This window comes from Gouania willdenowi, chromosome 3 (assembly GCF_900634775.1).
Source record: "Gouania willdenowi chromosome 3, fGouWil2.1, whole genome shotgun sequence".
Classification (NCBI taxonomy): Eukaryota; Metazoa; Chordata; class Actinopteri; order Blenniiformes; family Gobiesocidae; genus Gouania; species Gouania willdenowi.
The window spans coordinates 9,648,335-9,665,931 of NC_041046.1; the positions used below are offsets into that span (position 1 = coordinate 9,648,335).

General features: G+C 37.4%; 1 protein-coding gene across 4 annotated transcripts in view; it reads right to left on the bottom strand.

Annotated features, from left to right (window-relative positions):
* Positions 1-17,597, bottom strand: part of ntrk3b (neurotrophic tyrosine kinase, receptor, type 3b) — a 497,810-nt gene that overhangs the window by 232,500 nt on the left and 247,713 nt on the right. The window lies entirely within an intron of this gene.

Below are 17,597 nucleotides of genomic sequence, written 5' to 3' on the forward strand. Positions count from 1 at the left end.
TCCTGTTTGTCATGGTCTCACATATAGACACACCCCACACACAACCACTAACAGCCAGCTGAGATGCTGGCAACTTTAAACCAATCAACAAAGCTTCCCTCTTGGGAGGAGAGTCCCAAAGATAATCTTTTAAAAGGAAGAAAACCGCCCAAAATTTCAGTTTTGGGACGTTGGCGTTTCATGCTCAACGCGTTTCCCTTCCCCACCTTTTCATTTATTTCATTTTATTTTTAGTTGAAACAGTTAGATTTTTGGAATCAACAGCTGCTTGGTTCGGACAAATCTAGCATCTAGTGACGTGCGTAACAGCCGAAAAAGAAGCCCGGCCCGCGACCCATTGGGGTAAGCCACGAGCCACTCTCTAACCGAGCTGCGAAGGCCAGAACCGCCTGGATCGGCTGAAGGGGCTACACTCTGTTGAAACACAACAGAACTCAACGGTGGCACGTCCTGCTGCATTGCTTCAAACAGCACCTCCAGGTCCAACCCTGACATCATCTTCAAGGTACCAGAACGAATTTTCATAAGCAAACTTCATCCACAATAGATCACATACATACTTCCATAACTACACACTTACACACACTTACAACATGTTCCACCCACAGTTCATCTTATCCATGTTTGTTCGTCTCCCCTGTCTGTCTTCCCCTTTGTTTCATGAGCTCTCATTATGATTTTATGATCTTATTATTCGAATATGTATCCTGCATTTTTATTCAATATTTAGTAGACTAGCATTCTCCTAGAATAGTGATTTTACTTTATTACATATAATCCTCACTTTCATTAGCCTAGAAATGCATTTTATCATGATTGAATTATCCCTTTTCAATTGATATTTTGACTGTGTTAATTGTTGAATTTTGAATAAAAGGTTAAATGTAATCTTTGATTCCTCTGATTTAAAGCTGTGATTATGGTGTAGATGTTGCTGTTCAAATTCACTTTTCCCTGGTTTCACATTGATGGGTTTAGTCTAAAAACATATTTCTCCAGTTAAAAGGAGTGGCACCCCGCAAAATTTAAAGTAATATTAATAATCATAATTAATATTCTTATTTATATAACCCATTATTAATAACTCATCCTCCTACAATATATATATATATATATAAAATTTTGGAGGGCTGTGTCCCTTTTACTTCTCTCCATCTCCACCACCTATAATTTAGAATTACTTATGCTAAAAAAAACTGAATTGAAAATGATGTATTTTCCTTTTGTACTCATTATGTGAAGATATTGTTGTTTCTGTCATGCATAGATAGAGTATGTTAGTTCTGAAGATGTGCTAAGTGAAACGCCAGTATTATAGTATGATGGCTGAAAGTCACATGACCACGCTTAACATTTCCATTCTCAGGCTGTTCCATCAGTAGAGATACAAAGCAAAGGAGTGGATCCTGTAAATTGTGTTGGATGTACCTTATGGAATTCATTTAATCAAAAGCAGCCAAGGAAAAACTTCAAACAGCTACCACTTCATTATAATCGGGAGTATTATTCGCTTCAAATCTGCATCAAACATAGGTAAGGCTGGCTCTGGGGAAGACGGATAAAAATAGTCAAATTCTTTAATCTCTGAAAAATCCTCTGGTTGCTGTGTATATGCTAACGTGTCACCGTAATCGCACGGTGCAGTTTTCCTCTCATCTGTGTTTAAACCTGTTTTTACCTCTCCCACATTCAACTGGGTTAAAAAACATCACATTTGTTGAGCTACTAATGTACCCTCAAACATGGTAGAATCTTTACATTTGTTGGCCCTGTGGTGTCCCTGCCCGCTCCCTTTCTACACCTATACCTCAGATCTTTAGCTAAACAGCTACTATTCAAAAACCATGCACAAATACTAGATTGCATCCATCAAATCATGTGCCTTTTATTAGGGGTGTCCCGATTCGATATCGGTCCGATATCAGCCTGAAAACAAATATCAAATTTAAATTTCCGGATTTCCAATTTTTTCCCGATTAATTTTTTATTCAATTGTAGAATACTGTGGATATTATGTTGAAGGTTAGAATTTATGTAACCAACTGGTTAATAATAAATAGGTCAGTTTTTCTTATACCTACTGTTGCTGACTATTGTTCTCTGTTTAAGTTGCATCACTTCAAGCTTTTTCTAACATTCCACACTACAAAACTAATTATTATTTTTTTATTAAAGAAAAAGAAAAATAATGAAAGTATATATGATTTATGCTGATATCCGATCAATGCCAGTTTTGGCCGATACGCAAGGCTGCAATATCGGTATTGTATCGGAAATGAAAAAAAGTTGTATTGGGCCATCCCTACTCTTTATTGGTGATGGATGATATTATTGGCCCATTATTGGCTTTGAAATTAAGTATCAGATATTGGCAATGTTGCCAATGTATTGGAATGGCATACAGTATTACAGTGGTTCTCAAACTTTTTTGGCTAAAGTACCCCTTTCTCTTATTTTTGAATCAAAGTAGATTGTGTGTTGTTTTAATTAAAACAAATAAAATAAAAATAAAGAATTTCAAAAACCTGAGATTTTTTTTCAAAATTTTAGGTGATCCCACATTGGGGCCCGACCCCAAGGTTGAAAAACACTGATTTAGTAGCTCCTGAATAGATTTATGTCTATAGTTTATATAATTTCTGGTCATCTCTCTGTCTCTCTCACCACCCATATATTGGTTCCATGTATCGCCTTCCTTCCTTGATCAACCCATAGTCATCGTATAAGTAGAAGCTTCACGCTGTCTGAAGTATGAATTACAAACACCAAGGCATTTAATCAGACTAGCAAAGTTATGCTAACGACAATATAAAGGAGTATTCAGCACTATAATTTAAGGTTTCACTCAATCATTGTAATTCATGTACAACAATATTGTGCACAGTCACCAGTCGAGGCTGCTGAACACAAACGAGGATGAGTGTGAAGTCAGTGTTCCATGAAATGACACAATATCTTGAGGACATGATTGAGTTCAATTCCTAAAGAGGAACGGAAAACCAGTTCCTTAAAGCCCATTAGGGGCTGCCTGTGTCCAGTTGGATGCTACCCTGGTCCACTACACCATAGTGTAGGGAGACCATATGTCCGGATTTTTTAATGGAATAATTACTCCCTTCCTGCCCCTCGTCCCGGGGATTGAGAGCGAAGAGAGTGACTAGACTTTCCCTCTGAGGACCCCGAATTGATATTCTATGTCCTGACCACGACTACTGCTCGTCTGCTGCATCGGGTTCACTGGATTTAGCCCTCAGTGTTATGGAGGAGGTACATATCTGTAGCTATCAAAGTAGCATTAGCTAAACATAAAACAAGAGGAACAACTCTGAATAAATGGGAAAAACTGTTTGTCAGTGAAAGGTCAGTAGCTTATGCAAATGTATAAGATGTCCGCTGCTATTTACTACTGTTGTTAAGTAGCATGAGATTAATATGAAAACTATAGTCATTTGTCATAACACAGTAGGGTTGAAAACCAGAATTTCTTTCACGGTCTTCATTGAAACGCGGAAGTGAAGCGTACATATTGTCAATTCCTGGATGATAACACCATGAAAACAAAGGAGCCCCTGGGAGAAACTTAGCCTATAGAAAGTTAAGGTAAAGTTTTTTGAGAAATTTACCACAAACAAATTGTACTATTGCTCAATGCAATCTTGTCTTTTATTTTTTTTGTAATTTATTGGAACAGGATTAATTTATTCTGTATAGGCCACATGTGCCAAATCTGGCCCTTTAGCCCATCCAATTTGGCCTGCAGGAGAAGGAAAGAATTATTGTACAAATTACCAAATCAATCAGTTGTAGATATCTCAGCCATTCTTAATACACAACTTCAATGAAACTCAATGATATTTGGAGCATTTCCCCAAGCTTTTCTCATATTAAATCTCAAATTGTTCAAAAAACAATTTTCCTCAAAATGTTTCATATAATTTCCACAAATTAAATAAAAATTGCCCTCAGAATCAATGGCATTTAAAGGACAAATTCCTGCAGGTACTGATGTCGGTCACTTATTGCCTGCATGGATATTGTCCACGCCTTACATTACAATTACTAGTTCATGCATACAGTATATACAGTATATCCTCTGACAGCCCAAAAGTGCTTCTCAATGGGGAATTTACAGGTTTTCTGACTGGTTTCAACTGATTTCAACCAGTAAAACCTTCATCATCACTCTTCCTCTTCATCACCCATCCTCTTCATCACCAATTCACCTTTAGTGTGGGGTTTGCATGTTCTCATTTTACATTCAAAACTTAAATTGTTAATTACTTAGCCATTTTTCAACCAATTTCCACCATTCAAACTTTGAATTGTGTCAAAAATTCAGCTCTTCATCATCACCTCACTTCTTCATCACAAATTCACCTTTAGTGTGGAGTTTGCAGGTTCTCATTTCCCTTAAAACGTTAATTACTAAACCATTTTTCAACCGATTTTCACCATTTAAACTTGCTAAATGCTAATGTTAGCGCAATGCTAATGCTAGCACAATATTAATGCTAATGCTAGCACAATATTAATGCTAATGCTAGCGTAATGCTAATGCTAGCACAATGCTAATGCTAACGCAATGCTAAACACATAAAACTTAAAACTGTAACTGTTTGGCCATTTTTGAATGGATTTCCACCTTTCAAACCGGCAACCGCCCACGAGCCCCTCCCACGATTTTCGCGGAAATTGTCTAGTTAACATTGAAATGCTGTGAACATTTCTACTAGGGCTGGGTGATATGGACCAAAACTCATATCTCAATATATTTTCTCAAAATGGTGATATACGATATAAATCTCGATAATTTTATTTCAAATGAAATCCGACCAGAAAGACAATTCTGGGATAAATTTTCTGATGCAAAATGCTACACAGGCACATTAATTAATAAACAGCTTCACAATATGTGCCACTTTTGGCTTTTTCTCCTCTAAGGGACAGCACGTGTGAGTGAGTTCTGTAGTGTGGCTAGTTATGGGGAAAGTCTGGGTTAGGACACATTCATTAATCCAACTAACTGTGCTTTACATTCTGTTCTGAGAAGTAAAAGCATCAACTACTAAAACTAGTTATTTCAAAAGCTATAATATAATAATATAGTTTTCTATATCGCCAAACTAGAAAACTCCATACATCTTGAATCTTGATATATCTTAATATATCGCCCAGCCCTAATTCCTAAATTACAAAACTGCCTAAATGAAAACATAAATGAATGAAGCACAATTGTTTATTTAATATACTTACAGTTCATATACAAGTCAACACATTGCATATGTACATTTATTTTTTTTATTATTTCTCATGCTCACTCATGTGGTTCTCTGGTATTCACTAATGACTTATTAGACACATTTGTTGCAGACTTTACATCCTTTAACACTTTTTTTTAAAGCAGTGTATATTTGTGATGCTTGTGATTGGCTGATTTTTCATGCTGACTTACATGGTTCCTTCCGCTGTGGTAAACGCTAAAATGTCGGTTATTAATCTAACAGAACGTATAACTGTGTCCCATCCTGCTGCTCTTTATGAAGGTAAACTCTGTGTCTCATTTTACAATGTATTTACACCAGTTCTTTGTTTTTTTCTCCGGAACGTCTTCATTCATCATCTCTCTTCTGAGTTGTTTCCGAGTTTGTTGCCACTGTCGGCACTAATCTTGCGATAACTGCCACTACAACCCATTTCAGGAGGCAGTTCTCGTGAGGCTAGTGGCGGCGTTCAGTTTAGTGAGGCATCTTTTTAATTAGTATTACATTAAAATACGGGATGTTTACGGGAAAACACTAATACGGGATATATCATTCCTAAAAATACTAATACTAATACGGATATATAATAATAATAATAATAATAATAATAATAATAATAATAATAATAATAATAATGCACCAATTTTATATAGCGCTTTATCATAGACACTCAAAGACATTTTACAGAATTAAGGCATTATTCTTTCACGCCACACTTAGTGGTGGTAAACTACTATTGTAGCCACAGCTGCCCTGGGGCAGACTGACAGAAGCAAGGCTGCCATAGTGCGCCATCGGCCCCTCCGACCACCACCAACACTCACTCACACACTACGTTCATACTAGGCAAAGTAGGTGAAGTGCCTATTGAGCAGACGCACATCCTATGGAAAGTGATACACATTTTCTCCTCCGCTTCTATCTCTGACGATTTCTTTTTACCTCATTTGCAATCTGACGCTTTCAGGCAACGCAATCTGCCTTTCTATCATTTGTAACGCGCACTGTCACCAAATGATGTTCTCCTGCCTGTGTCCACCTCAATAATTAATACCTCCAACCTCACATTGAGTGAAATTTGTTTTATTTGCTCGATTTCCCCCTTGGTCAATCGTAAAGTTTGTATTAATGAATATTCATTAATGGCGTTCACTGGACCTTTAATAGGCACCGTATGGGCAGAGCAAGGCGTTTTCTCACGTTTTTAGTGCAAGCCAGTTGAAGTGTGCTTACTTTTATAAATGAGGCCCCTGGTATAGGCCATTTAATCCACTACTGACAAATATAAGATAGTGATCTGTAAGTTAGTTGGTTCTACATTACAAAGAAAACAGTATTTACTTACGATTGAAGTTGTTACAAACTGTTTGTATATAAGTGCTTTTAATATGTTGTGTGCTTCTCTGTACTCTGTGTGTGTGTGTGTTGTTGTGCATGGTGGGTGTGTTGTGATTGACAGCTGACAGTCAAATCAAGCTTGACTGCACTGCTGGAGATGGAGGTCTAAGGAAACGGGTCAGTCTGAGATTGGCCAAATCTCCACCAATGACAACTGGAAAAAGTGGAAGGATGACGTTGCCCAGGGTTGGCGCAGAGCATGAGTCCAAGGGGTAGGTCGTCCTCCACTGCGTCAAAACAGGCACTCATAGCAGACACAGAGATTGTGTCAGACTTTGTGACAGCCCGTTTGCCTTTGTTAAATGGAGCTCCCATTTCTGTGTTGGTTGTTTTTGCACAGAGCTCCCTGCTTATACGTTTTACATCTCTTTTGTGTGAACCACAGCTTGTGTAATTGACTCACTTTGTAAATAAATCAATGATAGGTACATAATTTGTCTGTGAGTGCCTGCTAGTGAAACAGAGAAGTTTGGCCTTTCATGTTATGTTCCGGTAACCATAGGCTAGGGTGTTTAAATACACTTTTTATTTCAAGTTTGTAGATTAAGCCATACATATTAAAACACAGGAAGGAGTTCAGGATATCTCACTGATACACAAATCAAATTATGGAGGGCCTACTTATGATAAGGATTTAGCTACACATGAAATGACAAAATTGCCAAGGGGTACAAATGACAAACAAAGGTTGAAACCACTGATCTAAAATATGCTGAACATTCTAAAGGCCGAAACGTATGTACCCCTCTCAATTAGGGAGACGGGAAGAGACATAAATCATCAAAGGGCCAACAAGCACTCATCTTCCATACTCACAGTTTTACGGGATTATCATAGAAACAGACAATTACATCCACATGCTCCAATTACTGAAACATACATCATCAGAATGAGGGTAGGAAGCCCATGTTGGTGCCTGATTGGTAACTATGGAGATGAATTTGGACTAAGCCTCTTTGAAAATTAACATCCATGCACTGGGAGAAAGACCCAAGTTTAGTGTAGGTTCACAATTTTCATGATACCTTTAAGGAAAGTTTGCAGGTTTCTTAGCGGAAGCAACACATTGCCAACCTGTTCTTGTCAGCTGCTTTCTAAATGTCTTGCTGAAATCAATAAAACATCCAAGTTGAAAAAAATAGCAGTAAAGACATCCAGGAGGGTTTAGTCTTGTAAGAAATGCTTTCTTATTGCTTCTTCTGTCTTTCTTTTATCCTAGTGCACAATTCATGATTAGGGCATTGCATACTTTTTGTTTAATTTGTATTTTTTGGGAATACAACTTTTACATGACTTTGTACTTTTCCTCAAAACAGAAGAATATATATTATAAATTGATATGCTTCAACAGGATGAACCTGCATCAAATTTGAAGCCAGACCAGAATGGGCAACAGATGAGCCTGTTTGTCCTTCTGCTTGTTCTCTGGAGTGGTTTAAATGTGGCATCAATTAATGAATGCTTCGCTCAACAAACCACAACTCTTTGGACACAAAAGGAGTTTCTTCCACAACTGTAACAGAAACACTAGCTAAATAAGGTGCAAGGAAAAAGACAAGTCTTTAAAGCACTGGGGCTTGTGCAATCAAGACTGTTGTCAAGAACTAGGGCAGATAATTCATGTGTTGCTGTCAGAAGCTGTGGGGTGTATCAGAGAAAGTTCTGAAACACTAGGCCTAAAGGGAAAAGTTTGATAAATGTATTTTTTTATTTACTTGCTTGTAGAGTTAGCAATATGAGATATCTGGAATGTCCATTTGACTGTTAACTAGGAGTTCAAGCACAGCCTCCCTCCAGATAAGAAGCTCAGTTGTGTCTTATTTAATGATCTCTAGTTTGATAGGACTGGGGTTTTGAAGTGCAAGCTGCTCTTACATAAGGTATAAAGTTTTTAGAAATGCATGTTGGAGTATTAATGCACATTGCCAGTTGCTCTCAATTATGTCATGGGAAGTTCTCCGTTTGGTTTTTCTGTGTGAAACATATACATTTCAACTGCAAGCTCGTCTACTTTACACTTTGCAAAATTATATCTAAGACCATGGGCTCTAGGTGGAGTATTATTCAGACCAAGGGTTCTCAACTCATGAGTTGGGACCCTAAAAAGGATGACAGAGACACAGGCACTAGCTGTTATTCCATTACAGATTTTCACAAAGAAAAAAAAAAAACAGCAATATTTCCAAATGTCAACAAAATATAATTGCGCTATGAACGTGTTTTTACTGAAGGTTATTTTGGAGCCTCGTAACTCCCGTGAAATCTCATCCTGCGAGACCTCCTTATGAAACTCTGCATTCCTTTGTTGTTTCACGGCTAATGTTCCAGCAATAATTTTGAAATATAATGCTAAGAAATGTCTCGGTTTCATGTTCTGTTTGCATATACCGCGCCATGTTTTCTCATAGAGAAGTGGTCATGTGACCAGTTACGTCAAGTTCTGTGACGTGTATTTGCAGTAAAAGTGTTTCCATTGCGCTTTTGTGATACTTTTAAATATTGAAACATCTGAAATTCCTCCTCATGAAAGTGTACAAATTTTTAGTGATATTGGAGTTTTTTTTTTTTTTTTAAATTGCGATGTTTCCATTACTAGATTTTATTGCTCTATTTAGATTTTGTACAATTCAGATTTGAGGCAATTCACTGCAGTACTTAGGGCCACACATTGCATTTATTTATTTTTTGCTCAATGTTTCCCACAGGTTGACAATGTACTGTACTGTGATATGTGTACATGCAGGGAGTAATGCTTTTTTCTAGCTTTTACATCTCTAAACTTTAAATCCTTGGATGCTGGCCAGTTGCAGATTTAATTAAACAAACTTACAAATAGTTGAAGAAATATATTTCAAAGATGCTGTGCTAATACTAAGATATCATCTACCCACCAAGAACTTAATCCAACTTGATGACTGTGTTTACAGAATGAAACCAGACACTAATATCTAGCAGCATGGTCCCGATGATTCCCGTCTGTCACATTAAAAATGTGTCATCTTTTATAAATTGGAAACTAAAGCATGAGCGGATTACGACTCATTTTATGATTTGTTTACACCTTCAATGCACTAACTTAATGCACCAGAGAAGACGGATGCATGAGTCAACCCGCCGATATGCTTGGCAAAGTTGTGCCGGTAGAAAACGCTGCCAATTCTATGTACTGTCAGCCCTTTGTATAATAGAGATGCTTTCATTAATTTCAAAAGAAAGCCTTCCTTCTGTGGCTGCAGAGTAGCTGAGCCACTCTGCAAGCATCTCAAGATACTGATGTGGTTACTGTGGAAACCAAGAAGACCAACAGTCTGCTATACCAGACATGCACAATCTCTTTTCCCCCACTTTTTAAAAAAAATGCAATTGGAAAATACATCACACTAAATTCTGCCAGGAAGAGATACAGTGAGTACAGAGACTAAATGAGATGTTCCAATGGGGGTTGTAACACACTGTATTGAGAAAGTGTCCTAGACATTGCCTTCTACACTCAAACAGCTTGTTAACTGTGTAAAACATGCAAAAAGGAGAGGACAAAAAAAAAAAAAAAGGGGGCTTTATATGAGCATTCTTCAGCCCCTTAAGTCTTCAAACAATCGGAAGCATGCAACACACAAAATCTTCACTGTATAGCTATTCATTAAAAGAGAAAAATAACAGTGGATTTGAGGAGCACTTTCTCCTTGAAAGCTTGGAAACACCAGCCTCAAGGACAGTCAAGTTTCCAATGCCCTACTTGCTGAAACTAAAGAATAATGCAAATTTATGCAGATGCACAATAGAGTGTGCAACAGGAATATTTTCTGTCAAAGCGTCTTCAGACATTGCGGCATTGTTATCCTAAAATGATGCCACACCAACACACAGACAATTTGCAGGCATATACTTGTGGTGAAAAGATTATTTAATCAAACCCTTAAAAGGAAATTGTGAAGATTCCAAATATCTGAATTTCCATATTTTCTGAGGCACAAGACGAGGCAGCTGTGAGCCAAGCCTATCAGATGAGTGCTAGTCGGCAACTTTAATCACCGTCACCTGTGTAGAAGCACGTTATAATTATGCACTTTCAATTGAGTGAGTCAAGTATTATATGCATTTTTATAGCATTTTAGAAGGGCAATCTTTAGAAGGGTGTTGTTTTTCGATACTTTCTATTAAATTATTATTGGGTCATTCCAGAATTGAACGACATTTTACGTCCCAGCCATTATATTTCATAAAATCCATGTACAAATCATTGTTGAGTAATGTGTACTTGCCCTGACACCAAATCTAAATAAACTTGGAGACAATACTGACTGAAAATATTTTTTTTTAAATACCAAATGTGTTTGGAGTACCTCGTAAAATTGCATTTTTCTCTCCTCCCACCCTATTGATGACCGAATTGAACCTCAACTAAAACACTTAAAGGACAACTTAAGTTCCCTTTCTTTTGTATAATTTTGTTGATGTATGTCTCTTCTAATTGTGGGGAGAAAAAAATGTAATATACTATTTCTAATATTAATTGTTATGCAAGGAATCTGTGTCCCACAACACATATTTTAGCATGGTAGAGGAAGAAGAAATAACATCATCAAACAGTTTCCCAACAGCATGGGTAGAAAAAAGGCAAGTCCTATCTTCTACTTTGAGTCAACTTTGTTTGAATGTATCAATCTACCTCATGTAACACTATTACGCAAATTATCAGAATAAAACAAATGTTTTTTTTTTGTTTTGTTTTTTTTTTTCTTTACTTATTTACCATACTTTAGTACGTTTGTCCTCTTGGTCAACAGTAACATGTTTCTCGGGAATGTTCTATTCCCGAGAAAAAGCTAACATTATCATGAATTTGCAACCCTGTTGTTTTTTTTTTCATGTTTATTTTATTTATTTGGGTTTTTTCGAGCAGGACAAGAAAAACCAAAAGGTACAAAATAATCTCTTTGTGTACAATGAAACTCCAACAGAGAAAAACTATCAGAAATATTCAAAACAATATATACGATCAATCTACACATATAATTGCAATAGTTTGTTTGCTAAATAAAAATTGGGAAGAAGAATAAGATTGAATCCCACCCCCAATTCCTAATTATACAATTTTCACCATATTGCTTCAGTCTTTTTGGACTTCTAGAAATAAACAATAAGTACTAAACACAATAGGAAAACAAGAATATAATGCAAAACATCAATTAAACTTGCATATAAAGACAATATTATCCATAGATGTAATCGCCTTATTAGTTACATCCAACACTGTTACTATGTTTGGAGTAACAGCGTTGCACTACAAACCGCCCAACCCATCTATTTCCTTTAAAGTAAGATGTCCACACTTCATTACGAAGGCATCTTTTGCTACGAACCACATCCCAGGCCCAAAGTGTACAAAAAGTAGGTGGCTACAAAACATTCAACCCCATTAGCTAGTTTACATGTAAAGACATTCCATTATTCTAAAACATGCATCCGACAGGGCAAACGTGAGACAGCAAACTATGCATTGAGACAACACATTACAACTCACAGTAGCTATATGAGCCATATCTCTACACTACGCTTGATGTTTATTCATTCCTAAAGCGTGGTCAGCTGCATGCTAGTGATGCTGCTCGACATTTGACTGTTTAGACTGTTTGATATCATGACAAGAGAGTTTACCAAGCAAACCAAAAGAGACCGAGCCGCTGTGAGTAAAACTAACAGGTTAGCAGGTTTGTTTACCTGCTCCGGTGTGTCCACTCTAAATACCGGGCTGACTTGTTTGTCAAGCCACTGCTGAGGACCTGTCGACTGGGTGTTGTCGAGCCAAGGAGCTGCTGAGGGGAGATGGATGGTCACTCTGTCCTCCTCTGGGCAAATCTCGGTTGAGTCAGCCAAATCCCTATGAGGGTTGACTGACCGTTTCCTCCTCTGTACACCAACCACAGTATCATCAAACTCCACGTACACTTTACTAGGAAACTTTTTCTCTCTATGTGTGTCACTGTACCACACGCCATTTACAAGGCCATCCTCAACATCAACATTTTTTAACAACATAACACGGGCACCCACACCCACAAGCAGCAATTCCTCCAAAGCAGTGACACCTGGTTCATTTTTCTCCGGGGGGGCTCCAACTCCAAAATAGACGTACAGTGGGGCAAAAAAGTATTTAGTCAGCCACCAATTGTGCAAGTACTCCCACTTAAAAAGATGAGAGGCCTGTAATTTCCATCATAGGTATACCTCAACTATGAGAGACAAAATGAGAAAAAAAATCCAGAAAAATCACATTGTAGGATTTTTAATTAATTTATTTGCAAATTATGGTGGAAAATACTGTATGTAATTGGTCAAAAACAAAAGTTCATCTCGATACTTTGTAATGTACCCTTTGTTGGCAATGACAGAGGTCAAACAGTTTCTAAGTCTTCAAAAGCTTTTCACACACTGTTGCTGGTATTTTGGCCCATTCCTCCATGTAGCTTTCCTCTAGAGCAACGATTTTTTGGGGCTGTCGCTGGGCAACATGGACTTTCAACTTTCAGATCTGGTGACTGGCTAGGCCACTCCAGGACCTTGAAATGCTTCTTATGAGGCTACTCCTTCATTGCCCGGGCGGTGTGTTTGAGGTCATTGTCGTGCTGAAAGACCCAGCCACGTTTCATTTTCAATGCTTTTGCAAAAATGGAAGGAGGTTTTCACTCAAAATCTCACAATACATGGCCCCATTCATGCTTTCCTTTACACAGATCAGTCATCCTTGTCCCTTTGCAGAGAAACAGCCCCAAAGCATGATGTTACTACCCCCATGCTTAACAGTAGGTATGGTGTTCTTTCTCATCCAAACACAAGTTGAGTTTTTACCAAAAAGTTCTATTTTGGTTTCATCTGACCTAATGACATTCACCCAATCCTCTTCTGGATCATCCAAATTATCTCGAGCAAACTTCAGACGGGCCCAGACATGTACTGACTTAAGCAGGGGGACACGTCTGGCACTGCAGGATTTGAGTCCCTGGTGGCGTAGTGTGTTACTGATGGTAGCCTTTGTTACTTTGGTCCCAGCTCTCTGCAGGTCATTCACTAGGTCCCCCCGTGTGGTTCTGGGATTTTTTCTCACCGTTCTTGTGATCATTTTGACCCCATGGGGTGAGATCTTGCATGGAGCCCCAGATTGAGGAAGATCATCAGTGGTCTTGTATGTTTTCCATTTTCTAATAATTGCTCCCCCAGTTGATTTCGTCACACCAAGCTGCAGACCTATTGCAGATTCAGTCTTCCCAGCCTGGTGCAGGTCTGTAATTTTGTTTCTGGTGTCCTTTGACAGCTCTTTGGTCATAGTGGAGTTTGGCGTATGACTGTTGTTGACAGGTGTCTTTTATACAGATAACAAGTTCAAACAGGTGCCATTAATACAGGTGATGAGTGGAGGACAGAGGAGCCTCTTTATGAAGAAGTTACAGGTCTCTGACAGAAATCTTGCTGATTTATATGTGACCAAATACGTATTTTACCGAGGGATTTACCAATTAATTAATTAAAAATCCAACAATGTGATTTTCTCATTTTGTCTCTCATAGTTGAGGTATACCTATGATGAAAATTACAGGCCCCTCTCATTTTTAAGTGGGAGTACTTGCACAATTGTGGCTGTCTAAATTACTTTTTGCCCCACTTTACAGCAAAAACAGGGTTTGTGCAGCTTTGAACAAATAAGTAGGAAAAATGCAGTCACAGAACTGCCTTAAATTTAAACTAACCAAATGTATTGCCACAGAACCCATAAACAAGCAAGAACAAATACATTGAAGTGAGTGAGTGTGTCTCAGGGTTATTATATATATATATATATATATATATATTTAAAATTTTATTTGTTTTTTTCACTGATGCATGTGTGCGACTGAAGCGCGCGTATGTGTGACACATGACAAAAATAAAAAAATGACTCAAACTACACAAAACTAAATATGTATACAAAAATCACACAAAACAACAACAGAAATGCACAAAAACATACAAAAAGGCTCCAAAACATACATTACAGAAAAATACACCAAACAAAACAACAAAAATTTGAAAATAACTAAAAAAACACACAAAACTAATTATTTATTAAAAAAACACCCAAAATGACAACAGAAATGCACAAAACTACACCAAAAAAGATACAAAAATGCACAAAATGACTCCAGAATCACACATCATGTAACCATAGCCAAAGCTTTGTAAATATGGAGCAGAGTTTAGCAAGAAGCTAAACATCCCTTTTCCTTGTTGGGGCATATTAAGAGGAGGTTGAACTGGTAAAAATGACTGTCCCTGCATTCTTCAGTTTTATTATCATAAACGCAAACATTGTTAAAATTGGGGCTGGATCATTCACCATTTTTCCAAAGAAGATGATAGGTCTAGGCCCTCCATCCTCTAGGCGATTAAAGCTCATACACAGAGTTGTCACGTCTTGCTTCTGCTCAGCTCCAGCCTTTTCGCAGATCAAATAAACAACACAGTGTGATCTGAATCGCACTGATGAATTCAGGTGGATAGAACTTCTGTTTCAGGAACATAACTGTGGCAGCTGATGTCCAAATCATCCCCCCTCGCAGCAGCCAAAATTACAACGACTACATTCATAACATGAAAAGCAGCCAGAAGTGGTTCCTCTATCCTCGGCTACAGCTGCTTCCTGTTAGCAGGCTGTAAACTGGTCAGTCTCCGACTATTAACCTAGAGGATCCATTTATCCTTTCATCACACTGCACTCCTGCAACAATAACACCATCACCTACTATGCATCACGCGCTGCGGTGGCCAAGGCCAAGTGGCATCTTCTAGACAATCTCAGTAATGAGCAATGGTTTGAAGAAAATTGGAAGAAGGGTTAATCATGGCAGCTCAGGTGTGTGGGCCTAGACTCATTCTGAGGTGGCAGCTGAGATAAGAGGAAGATAGAGAAAAGTGAAAGGAAAAGTATAACGATAATGATGTTGCTTCAAAGGAAATCTAGCATTTATGTCGGAAGTGGAGACTTTTTGCCTTACTTTTTACTCCATTACTCTATCTTCTTCAGGAAAACAAACAATAGAAGCCACCTGTGACAAGACTATTGTCTAGCACAGTGTTTCTCAAATGGAGGTACACAATGGAACTATAGGGGGTACTTGAGAGAGGCAAAATGGAAACTTCACAAAAAAAAGCATTACAATAATGGAGTTTATGTTTATTTTTAGCTAAAATAATAATCATAATAATGATGATGGAAATAATGTTGAATAGAACATGAACTGAAAATACAAAGGTCAGTCTTGGCCCCAAATCAGGTGGGAAAAGACCAGAAATGATAAAAACTATAGAAATAAATCTATTCAGGAGGCACTAAATACAATTTTATTCTACTTATTTACAAAATTAGATTCTTAAAAATGTGTGTTATCACTAATTCATTCCATCATTATGCTCTATAGTTGTTTCTTCACATAGTTCTAAGCAAAGGAGGTACTTTAGCCAAAAAAAGTTTGAGAATCACTGGTCTAACAGACTTGAGAAACATTTACCTTTCCCACAAATGAGAAACTGCTAACCCCATTTGGACAAAAATCTATGCATAAATACAACAAGGTGGTCAGTGTAGCAACTTGGTACGTGCACAGTGATTCAACAAATGTTGTAGATGAATAGGGGATTGTTATGAAACTTGAGGATTTAGTCTAAAAAATGAAATAAAATATAATCTTATTGTTTAGTTCAAATAATCACATTAATACAAGGGCTGGGAAATATACTGAGATTTAAGATATATTGATATATTTTCTATTTTGGCGATGTAGAAAATCACAACATCGCCCATATTGGGATATATATATATATATATATATTTATATTTATAGCTTATTTTGTTTTAAAATACTCATTTTAGGAGTTTTGTTTTTTGCTACTTCTTAGAACAGCATGAAAAGAGTTCAATAAGTTGCAAAAAAAAATCTAAAAAAAAGTTCAAATTAATCTAGTCCAAACAGTAGAACCAGTGTAAAATCCTTATGAACAGTATAATTACAGAAACTAGACAAAAATATCTGATACCTTTGAGAAAATTGTGACTGTGCATTGAATATTTTGGAAGTTATGAGGATTTGTTCACAAAGGTGTTTAGGTGTCAAAGGCAGCAAGTTGTTTATGGAACTCTCCATGGAGATAGAGTTTTTTTTTTCCAGATGGAGAGTTATTTTTCCAGTGGGTGGAGCTCACAGGAAAAAGAACCAGCATCGGTTGGAAAGAAACTACTACATACATAAAGGTGGACAATGTCCACCTTATGATGTATGATGTATTTTATACAGCCTGTATCATCTTACAGGACTAGGCTCTCGTATAGTCCGGTGGGCTGAGTCAATGAAACAACCAGGCTTCTCGTGAGTGAGCATGGGACAAGTGTGCACCTGTGGCTGGGAAAAAAAAAAACACGAAAGGGGCTGAGGATCCACCAAGGAGAGAGATGATGTTTGAGAGAGCAGACGCAAGGAAATTGCATTGACCAGTACTTCTTACCAAGCAACCAGGCGATTGAAACACATGAACAAAACCACAGTTTGCAGAGAATTAGCACCCATGTCACTAAAGAGGTTGACACAACCGCAGAAATGAAGGAATCAAGACTAAATGTTGATTCTGTAACATGTTCTTTTCTCTCTGCAGTCTGAGCTTTCTCCTCTAACTAGCTGAGTTTCTATTACCCTTGGAAATGCGCAAAATCTCAAAAAAGTTCAAATGAATCTCGTCCAAACATCAGAACCAGGGTAAAATTTTTATTAACCATATAATCACAAAAAAATCGCAACATGAACAGAATTAGCATGAAAAAAAACCAGAAACTAGACAAAAATATCCAATACCTTTGAGAAAATTGTGATTTTGGGAAGTTATGATGATTTGTTCACAAAAGTGTTTAGGTGT